Below are 26490 nucleotides of genomic sequence, written 5' to 3'. Positions count from 1 at the left end.
AGAATAAGTTCCATTTGAGTCATCATGAAAACCAAAGCAAAGAGAAACAATAAGTTTACATTTTGCTTATATCCTCACTAGGCTTGCCCAACATGTAATTAATAGAGTGCACAATTGTTCAAATTTTTAAGTATATATACATACTAAATGAACCGGGCAAATTTCTGAGGGCAAAAAAGAAGCAAGTGTATATTATATGCAATATAGTTTATAATATAGTAACTATAAATGTACTATATATAATATAGAACCATATTGCAAATTTTCCTTCATCTAATTTTATGATATTTTGTTATTCTGTAACTTCTCTGGTGCATATCTTTGAATAAGAAAAAAATATTTTGATTGGATTGGCCTAATTTTTTTTCTTAGTGAAGTTAATGCTAGATATTTTAAACTATTTTAATTTCAGTCTCTAAAGCATAGTCTACATACTGTCAGTTCTTAAAATATCATCAGGTCTTTGAATATTGAAGAGACATCTGTAAGATAATTTTTCTTTGATCTCTGAAGGTGAATATTTTAGACTTCATTACCTATATTAGTTTAAGTACTCACCCATACAATTAGCACAATGAATCTGAACTTTCTGAATTGGAAATGAAGAACTCCATTTACTTTCACTTCTAGACTGTATGCCAAAAATAATTAGCTTCTGTAATGGGGAATGACTCTGAATTTATTGTAAGCCATGACTATCACATTGAAAAGGACTGTCAAGTGAAAGGAATTCTAATGCTTTTCAAGAACGTCAAGCTTTGATGCAGCCCTCACAAATGAAGTTGGAATTTGCTTCAGACAATTCTAGAATGTAGAGACTTAATGCCATCTTGACATTTTGTAGCACGAAAATCAAACAAATTTCAACAAGTAAATTGCCCTCTTCCAGATATAGGAGTAACTGTGTACACAAAAGTTTGAATGAGACATGAGGGTGATTTTCTCTCTTTGAAGTTTTCAATGTCAGGTCATTTCTACTATCTTTATTTTATTCTTCATTGAGGATATTGGTTACCCTTCTTAAATGGTATTACTTATTTAAGATGTGGAGAATACCTCTTAGTATATAGTACTCACAGGTCTGCTTCTGATATTTATCTTTATTAGTGTTTTATGGCTGTGCATATTTTTTAATCAAAATTACTGCAAAATTCTTTTAGGAAAGTTTTCTCATTTTGTTTGTGTATTTGACCCAAGAAAATCAAAGGGTCTTTATGGATTTCTCAGGCAATAAATATGGATATGAAACATGTTCAAAATTGTCTATCTGCTCTTCTGTGGGTGGCTATGGGTATAGATGACATAGCCCCAACATTGGGAACATTCTAAGAAGTTCAAGTTTGCTCTGGCAACAGCCACAGTCTACAGGTTGCTCATGAGCAGTGACTCAGATCCTGAGTACAATGAACATTTGTATGTATTCCTTAGATTATTGAGATCCCAGGATTAGTAGCAGAATTTCTTAATTAAGTAAATTGCCAGATTTCCCACATTTTTACTTTCACCTTCCACCTTTTATATTCTTGTGCTCTTTAAATTCATTTTTCCCCTTACTTATATTTTTGATACAGGTTCTAACTAGTGGAACTTGACATTTATTTGGTATACTAAATAAGATGAAGATTATACCTAGCATGCCAATCACAAACATGCACAAATATTTTGCAAACTGTATTATTTTTGTTGTTCTTTCAAAGGTTATCATTGAAAAATCACTTCAGCAACTATTTTTAGAGTGAGCTAAGGCTTGTCTGTTGCATCAAAATACATCATAGGGCAAAACTATACAAAGCAGTAATGCTAGACAGCGTGAGAAACGTTGAGCTGCGGTGCCAAAGCTTTTTTTTTCTCATAATGTTGAGAGACATAAGGGATATAATTTAATTCATGATATCAGAGAAAGCTGCAAAATGTTGTGACATGTACAAAGTTTTTTGAATGACAGTAAAGGATCTTAGATGGTACCATAGAAATGCAGCTAGGAAAGGATTTCAGCCAAAGCAAAGCCTGAGTAAATATTTGGAGGAGAAAACATTAAGAAATGTGAAGGAAAGGGCAAATGACCTAATTCAGTGTGAAGACAGAATTCATGAGTTACAAAAAATATTAGAGTTCAACTCATATAGCAGTGCTGTATCACCTACTTGGAGCTCATTTACACTGCTGCTAGCTTACAACTGGCATGTTGTGACCTGTGCCTTTGAATTGTTAATGAGTAAGCACTCTGTAAGACCATGTTTACTTTTATCTGAGTGAGAATCACAGAGACAAGTACATTTATAGCCCCTTGATTTCTGTATATTAACACATGCACATATAACAAAATATTTACACAGAATTAACTTTCTACATTTACAACGGATATGATTTTAATTGTGATTTTCTTCTATTCTCTTCCATTTTATTTTATTTCCCTTTTAAGTGCATTTTTGAAATGGGTCATATCAATCAGTTTAAAAGCCACTGCTATTGTGGCCTGGTGCGAAAGCGTATTGGTTCAAGTTCTCACCTTGTATGTCTGGGATCCCATATGGGGCCGGTTTCTAATCCCGGCAGCCCCAATTCCCATCCAGCTCCCTGCTTGTGGCCTGGGAAGGCAGTTGAGGACGACCCAAAGCCTTGGGACCCTGCAGCTGTGTGGGAGACCTGGAGGAAGCTCCTAGCTCCTGACTTTGGATTTGCTCAGCTCCAGCTGTTGGGGCCACTTGGGGAATGAACCATTGGGCTGAAGATCTTCCTCTCTGTCTCTCCTCCTGTCTGTATATCTGCCTTTCCAATAAAAAATAAACAAATCTTAAAAAAATTAAAAAAAACTCCACTGCTATTGGATATAAAAATGCATGCAGTAGCAAAGCACACTAACCCTTCAGGTACAGGCGCTGTTGGTAACCCGCCTGAATGCTGGCTCACATTCTGCCTGCTCCACTTTTGCTCCATGTCTCAGCTCATGGTCTCTTGAAGTGGCAAAAGACAGCTCAAGGTTTTGGATGCCTACATCCATACTGAATACCTGGAAGATGCTCCTGGTTCCCAGCTCTGGATCCTCTCATCTTTGTTTTTTGCAGCCATGATGGAATATCTCTGGGGATTATTCTCCTTCCTTATATATGAATATCTGTCTTTCAAACAAAAATAAATAAATCCTAAAAGAAAAAATACAGGAAAGAAAGAAAGAAAGAAAGAAAGAAAGAAAGAAAGAAAGAAAGAAAGAAAGAAAGAAAGAAAGAAAGAAAGAAAAGAAGGAAGGAAGGAAGGAAGGAAGGAAGGAAGGAAGGAAGGAAGGAAGAAAGAAAGAAAGAAAGAAAGAAAGAAAGAAAGAAAGAAAGAAAGAAAGAAAGAAAGAAAGAAAGAAAGAAAGACAAGTAAGTGACTGTACTGGAGGCCGGTATTGTGGTGTAATAGGTTAAAATTCTTGTGGCGCTAGCGTCCCATATGGATGCTGGCTTGAGTCTGGACTACTCAGTTTTTAGTTCTGCTTTTTTTTCTTCTGAAAGTTTTATTACATATTCTTTTCATTGACACATTTCTTTTCACCCACCCACCTTCAAAACACATTTGTATCTTTATTTTTCCCTATAGAAGAATCACATCAAAAAAGAATCTTCCATGAAACTGTCAAATTAGAATTACATTGTCCATCCACGGATTCACCCACCAGGTGGCAACAGTTGCTAAGTCTGAGTCAGGAGCTTCCTGCAGGTCTGCGGCTTTTCCCAGGCAGGACAGCAGGGAGCTGGGGAGCAGCAGTGGAGCAGCCAGGACATGAACTGTCACTCAGATGGACGTCAGTATCAGAGGCGGGTCCTTTACTCACTGCCCCACACAATTCTGGTAACAGAATAGAATTATGCCAAATCATTCGTTTCATGTGATGATTATGCTTTTGATTCAGGACATATGGTAGGCTGTTAAAACAGCTTTTCTACCACCTCCATGGCATAACAAGTTAAGCCTCCATCTGCTGCATCGGCATCCCATGTGGCACTGGAATCCAGCTGCTCCACTTCAGAACCAGCTGTGTGCCAATGTCTGAGAAAGCAATGAATGATGGCCCAAGTGCTTCCTCCTCCCTTCACCCATGTGGGAGACATAGGAGAAGCTCCTAGCTCCTGTGGCCATTTGAGGAGTGAACCAGCAGGTGGAAGATCTCTGTCTCCTTCCTCCCTGAACTGGGACAGTGATTTATGTCTATTAATCATGAACTAATTCACAGTAGTTAATTTTAGGGGCTTATCTCTTTTTTTTTTTTCTTGTAGCATTTATTTATTTTTATTGGAAAGGCAGATAAACAGAGAGAAGGATCTTCCATCCGCTGGTTCACTCCCCCAGCTGAGCCAAAGTCAGGAGCGGCTTCTGTGTCTCTCATGCAAGTGTAGGGTCCTAAGGCTTCCTGCTGCCCGCTACTGCTTTGCCAGGCCACAAGCAGGGAGCTGGATGGGAAGTGGAGCAGCTGGGATATGACCAATGCTTGACCTGGGAAAGCATTAGAGGATGGCCCACTTGCACTGGGGGGGGGGGGGGGGGGAAGAGGAGGGGGACTATGAGGAGTTTTCCTGGGCCATTTAGGGAGTAAATCAGTAAATAGATCTCTCTCGCCCTGTTTCTCCTTTTTTGCTCAAACTCTGTCTTTCAAAATAAAATTAAATTAAAGCAACTGAATTACTTTAAAAAAATGTTAACCAGGCCTTAGCATGAGGGAGTGAACTGAAGGATGCATTCAGACTGGGAGAGTGATGTCCATGACTATTACATGTGGTACTAGGTGGAAATAAGGGAGATGAAAATAATAATGACTATTGCATTTTAGACATTTGGTTTTAGCAGATTTATCAAAACAGTTGATTGAATGAAGTTAGAAACAAAATAAGTCACATAAAGATAAACCCATTCATTTTCTTTAAATATTTATTTGTTTGAAAGGCAGAGTTACAGAGACAATCAGAGAGAAAGAGGCATAGAAAGAGTTAGAGAGAGAGTACTCATTCACTCCCAAATGACCCTAATGGCAGATTGAAGCCATGGGATTCTTCTGGGTCTCCCACATGAGTGGAGGGGCCCAAGCAATAGACCTGTCCTCTGGTGCTTTCCCAGACACATAAATAGGAATTGAGCCACCTGGAGCTCGAATCTGTGCTCTTAACAGTCATCGGTGGCCTCCCATATTAAAAGTTGCCTTATGCTTCCTCCTCAGAGAATGGATCAAGGGCACCATTTATCAATGGCTCCTCATTCTTCTGCAGAACTACTCAAAACAAACAGGGCAGAGCTAGTATGCACATAGAATATAGAAAAGACTTAAATAGTGTATTGATCACTTGTATCTACAATCTATTGGGAAAATTATTCATTTAACTATCTGGAAATCAGAAGAATTTCTAAATTCCCAAGAAGAGGAAACTAAACCTGGTATTAGCATAGGAACATCTTCCATATTGTGTTTATTTCTCGGAGCTTCATAACCTATTGCACACAGGTAGCTTAAGTGACATAAATGGATTTGCTTACATATCTGAAGCCTAGAAGTATAAAACCATATTCCAGGGAAATTTGTTTCTGTCTGAGATCTGTGTGGGAAAATCTATCACATGTCTCACTTACCTGCCTTAGGTTTGCTGGCAATAGCTTGTATCCCTTGACTGCTATAATTTGTGCTCAATCTCTTCCTTTATTTAAGAAGGTGTTAATGATATGTGTGTGTCCCAAATGCACCTTTTCATGAGGAAAAACAGTGTTATTGAGTTAAGAGTGCATGTTTCTCCAATATTGAACTCATGTTAGTAATGACTTCTACAACAGCCTTTCCTAAGAATTTCATATTGTGAAGTACTAGGACTAGAACTTAAAGCTTTAGGTTATACAGGTACGCAAGTGCTGGGCAGGCTAACTATCAATGTCTGCTGAGAGAAAAACCCATGCCCTAAACACATAAATTTGAATCACCTTGGTGAACCCAGTGGGATAATTTCTCCAAAGAATAATATGAGACAGAAAACAAAGATGTGTAGAGGTTTTAGGAGTGCTTACAGTGGGAGGGTGGAGAAGACAAGAAAGGTGAATCAATTTCCTCTGGAGCTCAGATTTGAGAATCAGATGAAGATAATGCAGATGAGACTGACACAGAGTCACAGAATTAGGAAAGGAGAACACCGAGCTTGAAGAGGCTGCTTCCTAGGGCGGAAGTCACCAGTGCCAATGGTTGCAGCTGCTGTGCAACTCTCAGCCAGGATTGTGTTCAGTATTTTCTTTGTATAATGAGAACATTCTCACACAGAGAACAATGGCTTGCCCAACATCTTTTAATAAACTACTGTCAAAACTGGGATTGGCAATGAGAGCTCACAAGTCAGAAATAAGCCAAGTTTCTGGCTCTCTAATCTATATATACCACCTGTCTGTTTTTGCTAGAAGGAACAGTGAGAGAACACACATTTGTCTCTACAGGATTTTAACTTGTGAAATGTTTTGGATTGCTTATTCCATCTCTCTGTTATTTTTTTCAGGGCCAAAAAGTTTATCTGGGTGTGTTTCATGGCAAATCAGAATCTACCAATTAAAATAATTCAGGCCTGATGTGGCATTAGTAACTAAGGGACTGCCGTATGGCATATGGAAAGGTTATTAGATTGGACAGAATATACATTTATCTTAAAGTATGTGAACTTGAGCAGCCAAACAAGGACTGCCAATTTGAATCTTTTCTTGAATAAGACTAAAAATAAGGTTGTAATAGAATTATCTTTGATATTAACATGATTCTTGAGGTTTGGAACCTGAATTAAACACATTGAAATCTATATAAGAAGTGCCTGATTTTAGGAAATCTCATATATTAATTATTAAATAGCTTTTAAAATTTTACTGATTGAATGGTGAGGTATTATCTTCTACAGTGCATATTAAAATAGATGAATTTAAAATCACTAGACTAGTGTAAAATTTAATCCAGATATATCATTCTATAATGTGTAGTGAAAATATAATACTCTACAAAAACCAGAGCACAGGGAGGGGATAAAAACCTTTCCATTGAGTGTTCAGTAAGAGTTTAGAGCTATGTAATTATTTCTTATTCTTGGCGCTAGAGCTAGGCACATATTTCCCACCAGGTTCAGGTTTCTTAGCAGAAAAATATCTGGAAAGATTCATTAATCTAGGAGTTTAATAAAACAGCATATCTGTCAAGGATTATTGAGATACTCCTCTGAAATGAGAACTACAGATAGTATGTTAATTGAAGGTACATGTATGTTCATCTTTGTATTGCTGTGCTAATGTGTACCCATTTTTCAAATAGTCACATCTTCACATTCTCACACAGATTCAGAGTTTTTCAAAAGTTTACACCAAAATAAAATTTTAAATCTTTGGAGGTCAGCATTGTGACATTTCAAGCTAATCCTCTACCTTCAAGAGCCAGCATCCCCTATGGGTGCAACGTTGTACCCCTTTGCAACTGTTTCACTTTCCATGTATCTCTGCTTCCAGTGTGAGAAAGCAGCAGAAGATGGCCTAAGGCTGTGAGCCCCTGCATTCATGTGGAGACCCAGAAAAAGCTCTTGACTCCAAACTTTGGCACACACACACACACACACACACACACACACACACACGGAGAGAGAGAGAGAAAGAGATCCAACATTGCCTGCTTCACTCCTCACATGGCCACAGTGAACAAGAGAGGCCAATGCCAAGAATTGCAACTCAATCCAGGTCTCCCACACAGGTTGCAGAAAATCACTTTGCACAGTCCCTGAGCTCACATCCCTAGGAGACTGACACAGAGAACAGAGCAGGAATTCAACCAGGCACTTCTATGTGGCATACAGATTGTTAACGCTATTTTTAAATTTCATACTATTTACAGAAACATATTACACTTTCATGTTCAACTGCTGTCAAGTAATTTCCAGAGCAGCCCAATTCTTCCAAGACTGTTGTTGAAGGGAGGGTTGTCACTGCTTGTCATTGCTTGTTGTCATTGCTTGTCTTCCTTTACTTTGAGTTGTATTGAAACTGTTTTTAAAACTTGAGGAGAGGGGTCAAAATCCACACATTCTTAATGTGATATGTGAAGAAAATGGTGGTTTTTCTTTGTTCACTCTAAATGAAATGCATGTTCCCCCGGTCTGCATGCTAATCCTTTTATTAACTAGGGGTTATGGTACTGCTGGATTTTTGGAATTTCTTAAATTTAATGTATCAGTTATCATCTTGTGTGGCACAGCGGTCTTCTCTCAAAAATCACACCTTTGTAGCCAAACTATCAAAGAGAGAGTCTTCAGGTATGTGTTGAAAATAGCTAGCCAGAATTTATATGAGTTATTTTATGTAATCAATGATACTGTAATGGGGAAGAGGAATTGAACTCCACCCTATTGAAATGAAAAGTAAGAGAGTTTTTAAATATTGGGGTGATCTAAGTACGGGAGGTGTTAGGAAGAGATGAGTTAACCCCTTATCCATGAGTTGAGTTGTCTTTTGAGGTATTTGTGCTGCTTCCTTTCCACTAGATCCAGAAGACCAGACTGGGTCTGTCTTTGTTGAATTCACTTCAAATTGGTAAATCCCAGGTCCTCAAGAAAGACTTTCCTGGGAAAAGGATTCTGTCTCAATCTTCTTCACACTATGCTTTTCCTCTTTCCTTTAGGCTAATCTCGTCCAGTCACCCTTTCCCAGTCTGTTCCAGTCCCTCTGCCCTCCCAGTACTGGGAAAGCCTGGTTCCCTTACCCACTGTTCTGGATGATGGAAAATGGGAGGTTTATTCTGTCAAAGTGTTTTAACCAAGACACCTGAATGTAAAGCCTGACTGGACAGTGTATATGGGAACCTCTCTCAGGATTAGACGTGTCCAGACTGTGAACAAGAAAGAATTCATACCACTCTTCCTGTTACCAGCTGTCTTCAGATATCCATAAGCAGATCAGAGTGTCTCTACCTGCTTCTCTTGGGTGCATCAGATTTTTCAAACCATCTCTGGTTTCCATACTCCACAAATATCATAGATGAAGAGCATTTTAATTCATTTCTCACACACTTGCCTTATATGATGACATTTACCTTCATTATAATAGGGTAAAAAGGTCCTTGGGGAATTCGACAGGTCCAAGAATGAAGGTATAATAGGTTAGGAAAAAAACAAACAACAAGAACAAAAAAGCCTTTGGCCCTGGTGCAGTAGCCTAGTGTATTAAGTCCTTACCTTGCACATGCCAGGAGCCCATAGGGGAGCTGCTTCATGTCTCCGTGGCCCCACTTCCCATCCAACTCCCTGCTTGTGGCCTGAGAAATCATAAAGGATGACCCAAAGCCTTGGGACCCTGCACCTGTGTGGGAGACCCAGAAGCTCCTGGCTCCTGGCTTCACATTGGCTCAGCCCTGCCTGTTGCGTCCACTTGGGGAGTGAATCAGCAGACAGATCTTCCGCTCTGTCTCTCCTCCACACTGTATATCTGACTTTCCATATCTTAAAAAATAGCCTTGGATGCTCTAAAAAGGAATCTGATCATTTGCTTCCCTTTCCTTCTTTGGTGATTATAACTTTGGGGCAAGAGCATGATTGTTCCATATTCTCCAGTGACTGCTCTTTGCCGAAGAAATATTTTATTTGCTCTTCACAAATAAAGAAAACTTATTTCCCATTTTACAGAACCATGGAAATTACATTTCTTCCTTTATAACAGGGTGTATTACTTTAAACTATATGCTGCAAGAATGAAGTACATAGTTTTATTTTCTGCCCAGTGTTTCCATTTCAATATGTTTATAATGACTCAAACTAAATAAATTGGAAAACTCTTGAAATGACATAATATAGCATTCATAACATATATTCATATATTGATTATTTAAGTTGCTTTATTATTGAACTGTGCTTATAATAAAATGAGCTAGGGCCCAGCGTGGTAGCCTAGAGGCTAAAGTCCTGGCCTTGTATGCTCCAGGATCCCATGTAGTCACAGGTTCTAATCCCTGCGGCCCAACTTCCCATCTGGCTCCTGTTTGTTGCCTGGGAGGGCAGGGCTCAGCTCTGGCAGTTATGGCCATTTGGGGAAGATTTTGCTCTCTGTCTCTCTTCCTCTCTGTTTATCTGACTTTCCAATAAATAAACAAATCTAAAAAGAAAACAATAAATAACAAATTCAAAAATAAAATAAACTAAATGGCTTTAACTCTTTTAATCACTACCCTGTCTCACTATTTTAAAAATCTTGTTGTATATTCTTTCCATAAGGGAAACTGAATCTCTGAGAAATTAAATGACCTTCTCATGCCTATGGAAGCATGTCAGATCTAGCATTCAAAACAGATCTCTTGCTTTATACATATATTTTATTGCTAATTTATTGTCCTATGCAATTAATGATTTTAGCCTCTATGATGTTTACATCAATTTAAAAGAAACAGAAAAGAAACTCAAAACAAGTTCAGGAACCTTTTACATTGGTCACTTAGCAATTAAATACAGAGCTGAAATTTATTTCCTGGCTTCAGCTCTACTGTCTGCTTTTATGACAGCATTGAGATACATCCTTACTGTTCCAGAAGGCTACTTCTGCTCATACCGCTAATCAGCTGTTTATTTCCATAGTACACCACTGCATTCCTTAAGCAACTTAAGTCAAATCGAAACATTAAACCTAGTACGGAGGGTGGGAGAGGGAAGGAAAGGGGAAAGGGAAATGGGGAGGGAAGAAAGAGAAACTTCTGGATTTATGGAACTCTATTATGAAAAAGTAAAACTTTAAAATAAAGAAGATGCACAAGCTTTCCAGATAAATATTTAATCCATACATTTACATAAGTGAAATCATGTATTTTCAAACAAAGATTTAATTTTAAAGCTATATACAAGACCAATATTACATTTGTGAAATTTTATATTTCTGGGTTGTTTTTTAAGAGTAGTATCTAAGGTATAACTTAACTTCTCTGAAAAATGATTAAAACATCCAATGCATTTTTTCCCATATTTTGGTAAAAGACTTCTAAAATGCACATGTGTTTATTAGCAAATAAAATTTCCTCTAGAAACTATTTAGTTGGCTCAGAATTGACATTATAATCTATATTATTCTCATATATTGTCTTTTCATAAATTTAATTAAACTATCAACATTTCAGGAAATAATAGAAATCATTTTCATTTGAGATAGTATGTGATTTTAAAATTTTGCATGTTCCTAATTAAGCACAAAAATAAATTTTATTCTCTCTAGAGCCATTTCTATTTATAAATATGTAGATCTTAAGTGCTATTTGTACATTAATACATGTCATGTAGAAATAATCATTAATGTTGACAGTTAATAACTAATGTTTTAATGAAATTATACAGAGATATGTTTAGAGACAAATAGCAAAACAAAAAAAAAGATTCTTTAATTTTTTTTTTGTATTAGCAGAATGGATAACATGACCTAATATTAGAATAGTTGTAATACTGTTTTTTTTTTTATTTTTCTTATGAAGTATAACCGTTATTTAGAACAGATTATAACATGTTTTTATAATACAATTCTCAAAACACCAGAGTTCTTTTTTTTTTTTTTTCCTCTGGGATAAACTGTTTTGTTTTTTATTAATGACAATGCATTATGTGACATAGTTTCATAGGCTCTGGAATTTCCCCAACCCCTCCTCGTAACCTTCCCCCATGGTGGATTCCTCCACCTTGTTGCTGTATTACATTTCAAATTCAGTCAAGATTCTTTCATTGCAAGTGTATATCAAACAGAGTCCAGCATCTTGTTGTCCAGATAAATTCAATGGTTTCTTGGGAAAACCATCTCTGGTCTGAAGGTAGAGCTGGCAGAATATCATCCTAATCAATTGAAAGCCCCAGCACAACATCAACAACAATTTTACAACATTATGGAATTAATTGACATGGTGTTGAGTAATCAAAATGTTAAAACAATGCAGGTTCTTAACCACATCCTGTGACTACTTCATTGACATTTCAATTTTTCTTTTTAAAAATTTATTTTTATTATTATTATGTTTTTATTGGAAAGGCAGATATACAGAGAGGAGAGACAGAGAGGAAGATATTCCGTCCCATGATTCACTCCCTAAGTGAGCGCAACGGCCAATGCTATGCCGATCCAAAGCCAGGAGCCTCTTCTGGGTCTTCCACGCGGGTGCAGGGTCCCAAAGCTTTGGGCCATCCTGGAGTGCTTTCCCGGGCCACAAGCAGGGAGCTGGAAGGGAAGCGGGGCTGCCGGGATAGAACCGGTGCCCATATGTGATCCCGGGCGTGCAAGGCGAGGACCTTAGCCACTGTGCCACCGCACCGGGCCGACATTTCAATTTTACTTTATATACAACCAGATTCTATACACCTTAAAATGGCTACAGGGTACTATTCAGTTGTTATGTCTATTTTCATTTTAGTATTTAGCACTTTATAGTGTTGAAACATAATTTTGCTGAACTTGGCAGATTTTAGTCAAAACTGGCTTATAACTCTAACCAGGCATATGTCAACAATTGAGGTGTAGAACAATTATAGGAGGGATGTGCAGAGAAATCTTCATTACCCTAGTGAGGAGTAACTAATCTTTGTACCCTACCTAGTAAGGTATGTGTGAGTCCAAGCTTACCGTATCCTGTCTGAATACCAGAGTTTTGCAGAAGACAATTCTACTTCTACATCTAGTTTTTGTTTGTTTGTTTGTTTGTTTGTTTTAGTTGCATAAGTAGTAGCTAAAAACAGGTGTATATGTAAGAAAATGAATAAAAGTCCCTGGATTGACAAAACTGTACAAAATTTGACATGAATTTCTGTGTAACACTGGTAAGGAATTGCAAAAATTCAGGAGTTGTATTTTGAATAATTTATAACATTTTGATAACAATTTGTCAAGTCAGTTTTTATTTAAAATATGCTATTTTAATGCTTGAGTAGTCCCCAATTTTCTAATTAAAAGTTAATAAAGGCTTTATATTTTTGTAAAAATTGTGTGCCTACTTCATGAAAATCATTCTTGCTGACATTTTAATTAAAAAGGAAAGTTTTTAAAGTGTTCAATTGTTTGACTTCTGCATATTTTATTTCGATCACTCATGCAATTAAAATGATGGTATTATATGTGGCAAGAGGCCCTGTAGAGGTCATACCACTGAAATGATAGGTATTTATAAGCTAAACATCTATGAGATGTGTATTGCAAGAGATGCACAGATGTGTAAAGTTAAGGAAAAAGAATTTGCAGTATCGAAGGAGCAGAAAGCCAACCGATCTGACTCAGGGAGAGGATATCAGGACTGTCAGCAGGTAAGTTGCCTGTTACTGTTCCCATGCGTTGTTGGGAGTCATTTGGATGCCCTTTGTTAGCAGAGGTGTAGCTGTCTTTAAGCACAGAATTAGGTGCTGTCAGCTTTGAAACATATGAACCTCTTCGGGGCAAATACATGTGAGGTATAGGACACAAGGCCACTACAAGCTTTCTCGGACCTCTTGGTTCAGTGTCTGCCTGAATCTTGTGATGGTCAGTGGTTCCACTGGGGAGAGCATTAATGGCAAGACAAGTATAAACAATGGCTGTGGAAAAAAAAAACACGTTAAACTAAATTATTGTATAGTGACGTCAATGAGTGTGTTCACTATTTAAAAACATGATTCATTCATCAAGAGTACTTTTTTGTTCTGTGCTGATCAAGATTTCTGAAACGCTGTGGGCATTATGAAGAAATCCTGCAATCTGTCAGTTCACTTGTGCTTGAAAGACCACAGCAACCTGAGCAGGTGTTTGAGGTAATATCTAAGGCATTGATTCCAAATCTATATCACAATGCCTGTTTTGTGCGATGGATAAACAACAAAACTGAAAATAGACTGTTCTTAGGGTTTAAAATCTACCTCTATGAAATAAATGGCCATATAATAATACCTAAACTAACAAATGCTATAAAACTTAGAGCATGCCATAGTTAAAAAAAAATGAGAATGGAAAATTTGTTCTTGCACTTGGCATTTGGCATAGTAGTTAGCATGCCTGCATCACTTAATTGAAAACCTTGATTTTAGTACCGTTTTCTTTGCTTCTGAATCAACTATGCACTAATCCACACCATGAAAAGCAAGGGATGAGTTAAGTCAACATGTGCGTACCACTCACTGAGGTGAGTCAGATTGAGCTCTGCCTCTTGGTATCAGCCTGGCTTAGTCCTGGCTACTATAGGTATTTAAAATGAGAATCAGCAGTGTAAAAACCTCTGTCACTTTTACTGTCTGTTTCTGTGTTCATGCCTGTCTCCCAAACTTTCACATAAATAAATAAAATTTCAAAACCATAAGTCAGTAAGTATCAACTGGCCATTGATAACATCTAATAGAGGCAACATAGAATGACACAATCTCTACTTTGGAGTAAATTTTCTTCTAGTTAGGGAGAAATAATACATGCAAACAGAATATGTAAACCAGACCATGAATTATTCCAGCTTCATTGGGATTGCTATTCACTTTGTTGTAACAGTAATAGTAAAATAAGTTTGCTAAGTACGTTCAATATTTGACATGCTTCTCAGCACAGATCATGTAATTTAATCATCATACTAATTCTTTGAGGGATGTTGATGTCACAATAATCATTCTGAAAATGAAAAAAAAAGAGAGAAAATGACAAGAAACCAAACAATGAACAAAATTAAATGCAACAGGAGTGGAGAGAAGGGAGCCTGTATAGCTCAAGGAAAATGAAACAAGATTTGATTTGGGGCTGATGCACAGGTTGGTTTCTGAAAGGAACATATGGGAAGGGAAAAAGAGGAGGCAGAAGAAGTATGAATTTCATTCTGAAATAATAACTTGGGTTCTAGAGACCAGAATAATCAAGTGTAATCCAAGTATATTACAGAGAAAAGGTCATGGAAAATAGAATATTGTTGGGTGTTCAGTTCTTTTCTGGAGCCAGGTTGAACTAGAGCTAGGAAATAAGTACAACGGTTTAGAGGTGGGATTATACAATTGTAATTCATGTGGAATTATTGGGTTCAGCGGTGAAATGTCACATGCAAGAGGGACTGGTTAGAGAATAACTGATATGTTTTTAAACTGAGTAGATGCTATAATAGCACTGTGTTTGGCTGTAGAAGATTCAATTGTTTCAGGCATAGCTGCCAGATATTATTCCATTGGTATATACAGCAAAGAAATTTAGTCTAATATGGGGACGGATTTCACAGTGGCCTCTGAAAATAGTGTTCTTTAAATTCAATAAGATGTACACTCAGTTTGAGTATAATAAGTTCTTTATACTAAAATGTTAATGCAAAAAGGCCACAAATCTAGCATCATATATGTGAGATATTAAATTGGAGAAGAGGAAATTATTGAGCATTATGGGAAAAAAACTGTAAACATTTAACATCAATTTCTTACATTTTAAACCTAAATTTTAAGGAGATTTGTTTCTTTGGAAGTGAGAGTTACAAAAAGGACTGAGAAAAGGAAGAGAGAGAGAGAATCTTCGAACTGTTCATTCACAGTTCAAACGGCTACAAGGATCTAGATAAGCCCACACCAGTCCCGCACCAGGAGCTTCTTCTGGGTCTCTCATGCCAGTGAAGGGGCCTAAGCACGTAAGCTGTTCTTCACTACTTCCCTGGACACATTAGCAGGCAGCTGGATTGGAATTGGATCAACCCAGGCTTGAATCAGTATCCTTAATGCCAGCCCTGGAGATTGCGGCTTATTCTACTGTGCCACAATGTTGGGACTAAACCTACATATTTTACAAATATTTTTATGCACATGTAGACAATAATGCACTCGTGAAATCAATTAAGATATTATCACTCAAGTTGTTTATCAGTTTCTATATTCTAATGCATTTAAAATTTCTCAATGTTTTACCATTACAAATTTCTGAAGCAAATAATATTTAAATATAATGTATTATGTGCTAACTTTACATTTTAAACTGTTTAAAACTTTGGTCAGAAAGAACACTAAATCCCCAGTTTTTTAATGTAGTTTTAGCCTCCAGGAAAGCACACATTCATGGCTTGGTTGATTTTAAGGACAGGTATAGCTGTTTTTCCATTTTGTTTCCTTTATATTCTTACTTTGAGTCTCCAGAATGATGTCGTAAAGGCAACTGACAAGAATGCTGCTATGAGCTAACTGCGACTTGAACTATGCACCAAGTATTTAAATTTATTCATGCTTTCTTCCTTGCCATTTGTGATGGTAAAGCAAGAACACTTAAAGCATCTAAAACACACTTAGCTCAGCTATAGTAGTGTCTCAATACATAAAATCGGGGTAGATGTTGTGGGCCTATGTGTTAAGTAAACTGAAACGTCAGCAGTCCATATCACACTGTGGATTTAATTGCTGATTGTTTCATTTGTGATCCAGTTTCCTGCTAATTTTCCTAGGAAGACAGTCGAATTTGGATCATGTCCTTTCTTCTATGCCACACAACTTGGAGAGTAACAAAGGATTCCTGGTTCTTGGTTTGTGCCTGGCCCAGATCTGGCTATGTGGGCATTTTGGGTGCGGAATATCAGATAGGAGATACATATCTTTTACTTGTTTCTCCCTCCCTCTGTGTGTCTTCCTCTCTGTCTTCTTTTCCTCCTCTCTGTGTCATTTTGCCATTCAAATAAATGTTCATGTAACAAAATAAGACTGTTTATAACCCAACTTTTCCACTTTTTTTAAAAAAAGAGTTTTAGCCCAAAACATTTCATTACTGATGATAAAACATTAGAAATAGTGCAGTGATAAAAAGGGCCATTAATCTACCATTAAATCCTAAGGTTGCTTTACATTCAAAGGTTACAGTATTCAAGATATCATAACTTTGTGCATTTACTAGTAACTATGGTATGGCATATATTTCCTGTGCTAGGTCATTATAAGTATTTTATCACTAATCTTCCCCACATATATTCCTAATTAATATATTTACCTAAATTTTTTATAAAGATTTATTTATTTTTATTACAAAGTCAGATATACAGAGAGGAGGTGTGAGGAAGATCTTCTATCTGATGGTTCACTTCCCCAAGCAGCCACAACGACTGGAGCTGAGCTAATCCGAAGCCAGAAGCCAGGAGCTTCTTCCAGGTCTCCCATGCAGATGCAGGATCCCAAGGCTTGGAGCTGTCCTCGACTGCATTCCCAGACCACAAGCAGGGAGCTGGATGGGAAATGGAGCTGCCGGGATTAGAATTGTTGCCTCTATAGGATCCCAGCGTGTTCAGGGTAAGGACGTTAGATACTAGGCCACCGCACCAGGTACTCAAATTTTTAAAAGATTGATAACTTGGACTGATAAATACGATGCCAGAAACAGGAAAGCCATACAAAATAAAACTAATCTAAAATTTAAGTAATCTCCAGATAAAATGACTTTTGAAATGTTCTTTTACAAAATTAGTAGAATAAATTTTTCAACTGAGTTGAAAAAGATGTCGCTATCAGTAATCTGACCACTTTGAAAATGAGCAATCATGCAAATACCTGAAAAATGGGTACTGTGTTTATGTTGTGTTTTGAGACTTATAACAGGATTGTGGAAATTCAGAATTTTAAAGGGGGAAAATTATGCTTCTGAAAAACAGTAAACAGAATTTACCAGTTTGTTGAAATCATTTCTTACTTTTGGTGTTGCATGAACAATGATTGTCTTTCATCTGAAATGAGATACATAAGTACATTCACTCTTTTTCCCATACGAAAAGTCAGAAACACAAAACTCACAAACAGATAATGTGAACAGATAATGGAGTGTAGGAAAGTATAGATGGTGATGGCAAATGGAGACTGTAAAGAAGAGCAGGTGGTAATAAGGACATAGCTGGTTACACCCTAGAAGGGCATGCGTATTCAGAGAAGTGGAGAAACAAAAAACTTCCAGTAAGAATAGAAACCAAATTCTGAGGCTTTATAAAGAGGACATCAATATCTAGACATGATATAAATGTCATACTCGGACAGTTATTCAGGAAGTTGGCAAGCCTCCTTCTCCAAACGTGAGGATTCTTAGACAATGACTCAGGTGGTGGTATCAATGAGATCCAATCAACTTTGAAGAGGGGCAAGATCAAGATGATGTAATAAGCAGAATGAAATTAAATTGTAAACTTATACGCTGGAAAACTATTCCCAGTCTTCAAGAAAGAATAACTAATAACTTCAGCATGTAATATGCTGCTTTTTCTAAAAAAAGGACATCTGTGTTTCATTGTGCACCCATAATTAATGATTTATTAAACTCGACTATATTATTTTTAACTTTTATGAATAATTCCTTTTAATATCTTAATGGATAATGAGTTCAGAGACTTTGGTTATTTAGTAACCTCTACAAAGTTGATATCCCACAAAATCCTGCAAACAAATAAACAGCAAACCTTCCTGCATTAGTGAACGTTACATCTATAAATAACTTCAAGTTCCAAATTTACCATGAGGCAGAAACAGTGTAAAAAAATTTGGTGAGCCCTGCACACTTACAATCTTCTTTTCACCACAATAGGATAAAGTAGGAGATAAGCTATCATTGACTAACACATCAAATCTTTCAGTTACAGATCTGTGAGCATATATCTGTTCTCACATGTTTGCAGCAGAAGACAGAATTAGGACAATGATGTAACATGGTAGCAGTTCTGGTCTACGTTATAAAAGTTTATGATTTGACATTGTCCTGTCTTTCTGATGGTAATGAAAGAATGCAAATCATCAAAATGCTGCTTACAATCATCTTTCAATATCTGCAGTGCAATACATACTTATAAAATGCTTAATCAAGACCTGTATTTTATGGATTTAAATCAAATGGCAAATATGTAATAAACTAGAAGACAAGAATTTGGCTATTTTCACACTAGAGAAATATTAAAAGTTTACAGAAGAAAATATCTTTACTCTTATTAATTTTTAAGCAATATATGCTTGTACTATAGTATCACATAGTGTGCCACAAATATGTTTGATATTGTCTAGTATTTTTCTTTAACAATAAACAATTTCTTCAATATTTGAATTAGGAATGTTTTCTATGATGAATGCTAAACTAATTGCTATTTGGAGCTATTGCAACTTAAAAACTCTAATAATTCATTTGAAAGAAATGGAAACTGGATGATGATCAAATAGTTATCATCTATGATTTATATTAATATGATGCTAAACTATATTAGCTTTTGTCTAAGGTTATGGTCCTGAAATTCTTCATTGCCTTTTATTTTTCTTAACTACTTATCTAAAGTATATTCTATAATATTAATAGAAACATTTTTGTTGAATATTCTATAAGGGATCTTAATGCACTAGAGTTTTTGGCTAAGCATTTGGTTCTTTATACTTAAGCCAGCTGTATAAGGTTCCATTTTAGTGGATTCAACTACTTTTAGCACAGTAAGCTGCCAAGTTTCACTGACTTTTTTTCCATGCTGCCTGCTCTATATTTATTATTCTCCTTGGAGTTTTCAAATTTAACAAATTCACAGATGCATTCTCTGTCTAGGCTCATTTATGTAGATTTTTATAACCGTAAATATGTCTGCTGACCCACTCAACACTTTTCTTTCTCTCAGTTCTTGTAAACCCTGAATGTTTAATCATCGCTTCTACTCAGAAACTTACCTTGTTTAATTACATCATTGTGTATTGTGCAAAAATTAGTCATAGTGATGACATGGAGTTAGACAGTTGAACAGAATTTGATGACCTTAAGTCATCACTTTTTGTTATTATGAAGATATAATTAACCTTCTTTATTTGAGGAAAGCTTAATCTTAAATTTTGTGATCAGAATTCTTGGCAGGACTATTCAGTGATTTTACAGACAGATTTGGATGTGCCTTTGATTATGCTAGTGATTAATATCTTTACAGGGAAATTGTTTTCTGGAACTGTGACCAAAAAAATTTCTAGAAAACTGAATTACACAAGAGGAAGAAATAAAGATTGGTAAATCTTATATTTTCTTCCCTTATATACTTGAAGAATTTAAATTCCAAGGTGAAATTTAATCTGTTTTCTTGTTGATAAACCTAAGAATGTCCTTTAACTCTTGAAGTACCTTGCATTTATCATGATTATCTAAATATCTGTTTTGGTTTCTCCATTTAAAAAATTATACCTTTCGGGCCCGGCGCGGTGGCACAAGTGGTTAAAGGTCCTCTCCTTGCACCGGGATCCCATATGGGCGCCGGTTCTGATCCCAGCAGCCCCGTTTCCCTTCCAGCTCCCTGCCTGTGGCCCGGGAAAGCAGTCGAGGACGGCCCAAGGCTTTGGGAACCTGCACCAGCGTGGGAGACCCGGAAGAGGCTCCTGGCTTCGGATCAGCATAGTATCGGCCCATTGTGCTCACTTGGGGAGTGAATCATCGGATGGAAGATCTTCCTCTCTGTCTCTCCTCTCTATATATCCGCCTTTCCAATGAAAAAATAATAAAAATAAATCTTTAAAAAAAAATTATACCTTTCTGGACATTTATAATAATATGGTATTTAGACATTATTATTTATTATCTATGGAGTTGAAATAGTACCTTTTGAATCACAACATATTTTTTAAAATTTCCACAAATCACATAGTAAAACCTACTTTAGTTTTTTACTATGATGACATTTCTTCGTATTTCAGATTTTATGTGTGCAAAGATGTTTCATGAACAATGATAAAATTAAACACTCTATTAAATCTGTTGTCAGTCTGTAATGCAGCACAACCAATTCTGCTCAGGCATTACATGATAAGCTTAGAGAAAGAATCGGCATGACATTTCCAGCGAAATTTTTTCTATCTAGCTAAGAATGATAGATTTTGAAGATACACATGTTAGTTAACTCATCAACTTTTCTCACTTTGGTGGATATTGCTTTTTTGTTTGTTTGTTTTGATAGAATTCTGTTACCATAAATCTGTCAACTATAGCTAATTATAATCAATATTAATTCTCCATAGCTTTTTTTTTTAGAAACCTAATTGAGAAGTTATTTGTGAATTTCATGGATATTAACAGAAACTAAACTAGTGTTATCTACTTCTATTTGTCTTTTCCAATCCGGCAATTTATCTAGAAACCAATTAAGACTAGAATCTCAACATTCCAATAGAGAGTAGATGGATGACGTATCTATTATTATAGATCTAAAAGAATTTACTGGGAAGAGTTGAAGCACTGCTCTGTCCCTGATTCCAAAAATCACAAATTGTGATATTATTTTTAACATGCTAATATCTAAAAATTCTAATATACGTAGACACTTTTAAAAATTGTCAATCATTTACCATAATCACTTTACTGTTTATACCATTGTCATTTGCAGCAAACCTTTTAAATAATTGGTTTACATATAATTTTGTGCATTATTACTACAGAGTGGAAATCAATTTAATATTCTAAATAACAAACTTGTTAGTTTTAGAATATTATACAGATTTCCCCTTCACACTGATTTCCAAAAATAATTTCATCCCTTTGAAATTGTCATAATACATGTAAAATATGTGGGATCTACTGAAATCTTGGACAATTATACTTCGTAAAGATTTCACTATTTGAAAAGCATTCAGTTAATAGATGTCAGGCTGAAATTCAATCTCAAGCACATCAATTGAAAATGCAGAAGAAATACAGCTAGTTAGTATTTGAACATAAGATTAATGGAGGGGAGCCAGGAGTGTGCCCCTGGCCAAACTAAATAGTGAAGTGGTTTTATATCAAATTCAGAGATGAACGATTCCTACAAAATACAGTGTATGTGGAAATTACTAAAAATAAAAGTTATCAAACAATATTAACATTTTATGTTGTTACACTAGACATTACAGAAAATAAAGCAGAGGAGAGTTGCTTTAAAAGTTCAAAGCAGATGATTCTGAAAATGAACAACACAGTCGTAATAGCAAGTAGGAAACCTTATAATGTCATATAAGATTTGTTAAAAATGACACTATAGAAAAATATTTAGAGACTAGAGAATGACCACAAACTAATAATTAAAGTTAATATTCTATGAATTGGTAAGAACTTTATGAGAAGTGCTGTTTAAGAAACAGCAAAAGATATGGGCCCAGCACGGTGGTGCAGCGGTTAAGGTCCTCACCTTGCACGCCCGGGATCACATATGGGCACCGGTTCTAATCCCAGCAGCCCCGCTTCCCTTCCAGCTCCCTTCCTGTGGCCCAGGGAAACAGTCCAGGACGGCCCAAAGCTTTGGGACCCTGCACCCGCGTGGGAGACCCAGAAGAGGCTCCTGGCTTCGGATCGGCATTGCATCGGCCATTGGGCTCACTTGGGGAGTGAATCATCGGACGGAAGATCTTCCTCTCTGTCTCTCCTCTCTGTATATCCACCTTTCCAATAAAAATAAAATAAATCTTAAAAAAATTTTTTTAAATATGTATTTTTTCCAAAATTCATATACAAAGTATTTTTAACATGATCTACATAGATTTATTCCTATTTGGGAATCTCAGTTTTAAGAAAATCACTAATAAGGAAATATTTTTCATCATGCCAGGTTGTCTGAAATGTTTTTCTCTAACATTACTCTTTGGGTATGGGTTGGCCCTACCATGACCTCTACTTCCCAAAGACAGTTCTCTATTTGTTGGCAGATCTTGGTAATGGATGGCACAACTTGTTTCCATTGCAAAGAATGCTAAGATTATAAATTGCTCTTCCAATATCTTGGATACTGAGTCCTTTCTAATGTGTTGGACACGTGGCCATTTTCCATTCACATTTCCCAGCGCTAAGCCTTCTGAAAGACTAATTGAGGCTCTTGAGTACACAGATCTTTGCTTTCTTTCTTTTTTTTTTTTAATGTCAGATCAGGCCTTCAAAACCTGAACAGCTTTGTTATTTCAGCACTTATATTGTTATGTTCAGATTAATTTTATGTATTATGGTGGCTGGTAGAAATTTTGTGTTTTAAAGATTTATTTTTATTATTTTTTTTATTGGAAAGGCGGATATACAGAGAGGAAAGACAGAGAGGAAGATCTTCAGTCCGACGATTCACTCCCCAAGTGAGCCACAACGGCCGATGTTATGCTGATCCAAAGCCAGGAGCCTCTTCCGGGTCTCCCATGCGGGTGCAGGGTCCCAAGGCTTTGGGCTGTCCTCAACTGCTTTCCCAGGCCACAGGCAGGGAGCTGGAAGGGAAGTGGGGCTGCAGGGATAGAACCGGCGCCCATATGGGATCCCGGGGCTTGCAAGGTGAGGACCTTAACCACTTGCGCCACCGTGCTGGGCCTGGCTGGTAGAAATTTTTAAGGCATGTGTCACAACACTGCTGTTTTGATGCCAGCGGCATATGGACCCTGGAATGAGAACCTGAGATGGAAGATAGGAGTCTATTATGTCTTCAAAAGCATGGGAGATCACAAAGGTTTCCATTTTGTTTTTATTTCTACTTTCCTTAGAATACAGTTCATTTTCATCAAGCCAATTATGTGAAGTTCCTATGTGGGTCTTGTGTATTTTATTTGCAAACCCTAAGGAGGGATAAAGGGACTACATCAGGTAGAATCTCTTTGGACTGCACTCAGCATTGGCCTTACCTTGACAATTGAACTATGTGTTTTTCTGCAGAATATCAAATATTTCATAGGAATCCAATGTTAGATAATCTCACTCTGTGAATATGACATACCAATGAAAAGAATGTCTGTAGTTTTGTCTTAGCCTGATTAACTGAAAAGAACAACTAAAGATTTATTCTGTCTCTATTTCTTAGTTTTATGGATTGTGAAAAATACTACTGCATACTGTCTGATAAAATCTTGCATACCTCTACATACTTTCAAACATTTCAAAAATATGTATTTATTTTTATTGGAAAGGCAGATATACAGAGGGGAGGAGAGATAGAGAGGAAGATCTTCCATCCAATGGTTCACTCCCCAAGCGACCACAACAGCTGGAACTGTGCCAATCTGAAGCCAGGAACCAGGAGCTTCTTCCAGGTCTCCCACGCAGTACAGGGTCCCAAGGCTTTGGACTGTTTTCGCCTGCATTCCCAGGCCACAAACAGGGAGCTGGATGGGAAGTGGTGCTGCTGGGATTAGAACTTGGGCCCATATGGGACCCCAGTACGTTCAAGGTGAGGATTTATCTGCTACGCTACCATGCTGGGCCCACTTTCAAACTTTTTAAGTCAAATTTTCTGAATAGATAGACTCAGGGTTTCTACATCAAAGGCACATTTCTTTCAGATTCTAATATGCGGTTGTTAACAAAGTGCTTTCCATACTGCTCAAACTTCCTTCTATTCAATGAATATCTAGATGATTTTTAAAGAATTCTTTCACAAATGGCCTGGCATGGTAACCTGGTGGCTAAAATCGTTGCCTTGCGTGCCTGGGATCTCATGTGGCTGTTGGTTCTAATCCCACACTACTTTCCATCCAGCTCTCTGATTGTTGCCTGGAAGAGCAGTTTAGGACGACTCAACTTTTGAAACCCTGCACCCATGTGAGAGACCAGCAGGGGGTCCTGGCTATTAGCTTTGGATCAGCTCAGCTCCAGCTGCTGTGTTCCCTTGGGGAGTGAATCAATGGATGGAAGATATTCCTCTCTGTGTATCTGACTTTCCAATAAGACTAAATAAATCTTTTTTTTTTAAAAAATTCAAGCAATCAGACTAGAAATTGGTACTAAAGCCATAAACATTTAAAAAAAAATCATGAAGGATAGATCTTGCATCACTATTACATTGTTTCCCTAGCATAGTTTTGATACTTTTCAGCACAGGATTAGGTTATCAAAATCCCTTCTCCCCCTCATCCATAGAGTGTTTCAGATATTCTCACTGAAGAATGAACACTCCAGAAATGTTCATTCTGTATGGGATGCAGTTTATATGTGGCATAATCCATCTTAGTTTGTGGTTATAAGAATGTTTTAGGGGAGGGGACAGCAGTAAATCAGCAAGCTGTGTTCTGTGGAGTAAAGCTGCCTCCTGAAAGTTGCATAGCCGTATTCCAGTTTGGAAGAAATAAACTTTTATCTCGATGATACCATTGTATTATGGGAGATATTACTTAAAGAAATGTAACCTATCCCCTGGCATTTGTCATTTATTATTATTTTTTTATTGAAAGATGGAGTTACAGACGGAAAGAGAGTGATACATCTTCCATCCATCCACTGCCCCTCTCCCTAAATGGCCACAATGGTCAGAGCTGAGTTCTGCCATAGCTAAGAGACAGGAGCTTCTTTCTCAGTATCTCATGTGGATGCAGAGTCCCATGGACTTTAGTCACCCTCTGCTGCCTTCCCAGGCCATAAACAGGATGTTGGATCTGAGGTGAAACATTCAGAACATGAACTAGGGCACATATGGGATGTCACAGGCCACAATTCTATGCTGGACCTGATATACGTCATTTCATACTGAGGTTTTATCACTTACAATTGGCTTACTTTGACTTTTAGCATAGCATGTTGACTTGGTGCTTGGGTGTCTGCATTCCATACTGGGGAGTAGTTTCATGCCCTGACTACTCTGAGTTTGGTAAAACTTCTTGCTTATGTATCTGGGAAGCAGTAAATTACCTTCCAGGTCTTTCAATCCTTGCCATGTATACAGGAGACCTGGAAGTACTACCTGGTTTCTGGATCAACTTGATCCAGTATAAGCTGCTGTGGGTATTTGGGGAGTAATAAAAGGAGTCTCTCTTTCTCAATCTCTCTCTTTTTCTCTTTTTTTCTCTGTAATTTAGGGTAAAACTGGGATGGACAAATCTTTGTTGAAAGTTCCCAAGTTTTTTCTTAACTCTCATCTTTTGGGATGAATGCACTTGAAATCAGCATTTTGATTGATGCTTCTCAAGTAAAGAAAGGAGTGCATAACCATTGGCTCAGTCACAAAATGAGAATTGTGTACCTAATTGTAGCAGAATTGAGAATAAACAGTTGAATCACCCCTCCAAAACATTCTGTATTATGACTCTTCCTCCCAAAGACACAGGAGGAAGTCAGGCATGTTTCTCTGGAAGCCGGTTTCAGTAACCCTGTTTTTTACTGTTACCATTTCAACACCTTCTGAAGTTTCACACACTGAAAAAATCTACAAAGTGACATTTAAACATTTCAGTGAGTTCACATAAGTAAAATTGTCATTCTAATTTAGTGTGTGAAATCAAGATCATAACACAACTGCTACCTGAAAGGAAAAGAAAAGAATTGAGTACAAAATCATCATAGAAGCTATTCGAGTGGGGGGAGTGGGTACGGAGGGGGAAGAGTGAATTTAGTGATAAAGGGATGGTCTTCCAGACAACAGGATGGAAGTATTCAAAGCCCTGAGGATCAGTCTTGGTAAGTTGTTGAAATAGTGTAAGGTCAGGTTGCTGGCGTTGAACTCTACGGGTAGGAAAGGAAACGTGACAGAGCACAGTGAGCAGGTCTCCCACGAATTATATCAGAGTAGGCCATGGTTAGGATTGTGCTAGGATTTGTGTTTGCAAAGACTCTTTGTATCTCTGCTGTGTGATTCAGTTTCTTAAG

This window comes from Ochotona curzoniae, unplaced genomic scaffold (assembly GCF_017591425.1).
Source record: "Ochotona curzoniae isolate NIBS_2020 unplaced genomic scaffold, NIBS_Ocur_1.0 contig_3819, whole genome shotgun sequence".
NCBI classification, from domain to species: Eukaryota; Metazoa; Chordata; class Mammalia; order Lagomorpha; family Ochotonidae; genus Ochotona; species Ochotona curzoniae.
The sequence above is the reverse complement of the archived record's forward strand: the minus strand, read 5'-3'. Positions refer to the sequence as shown.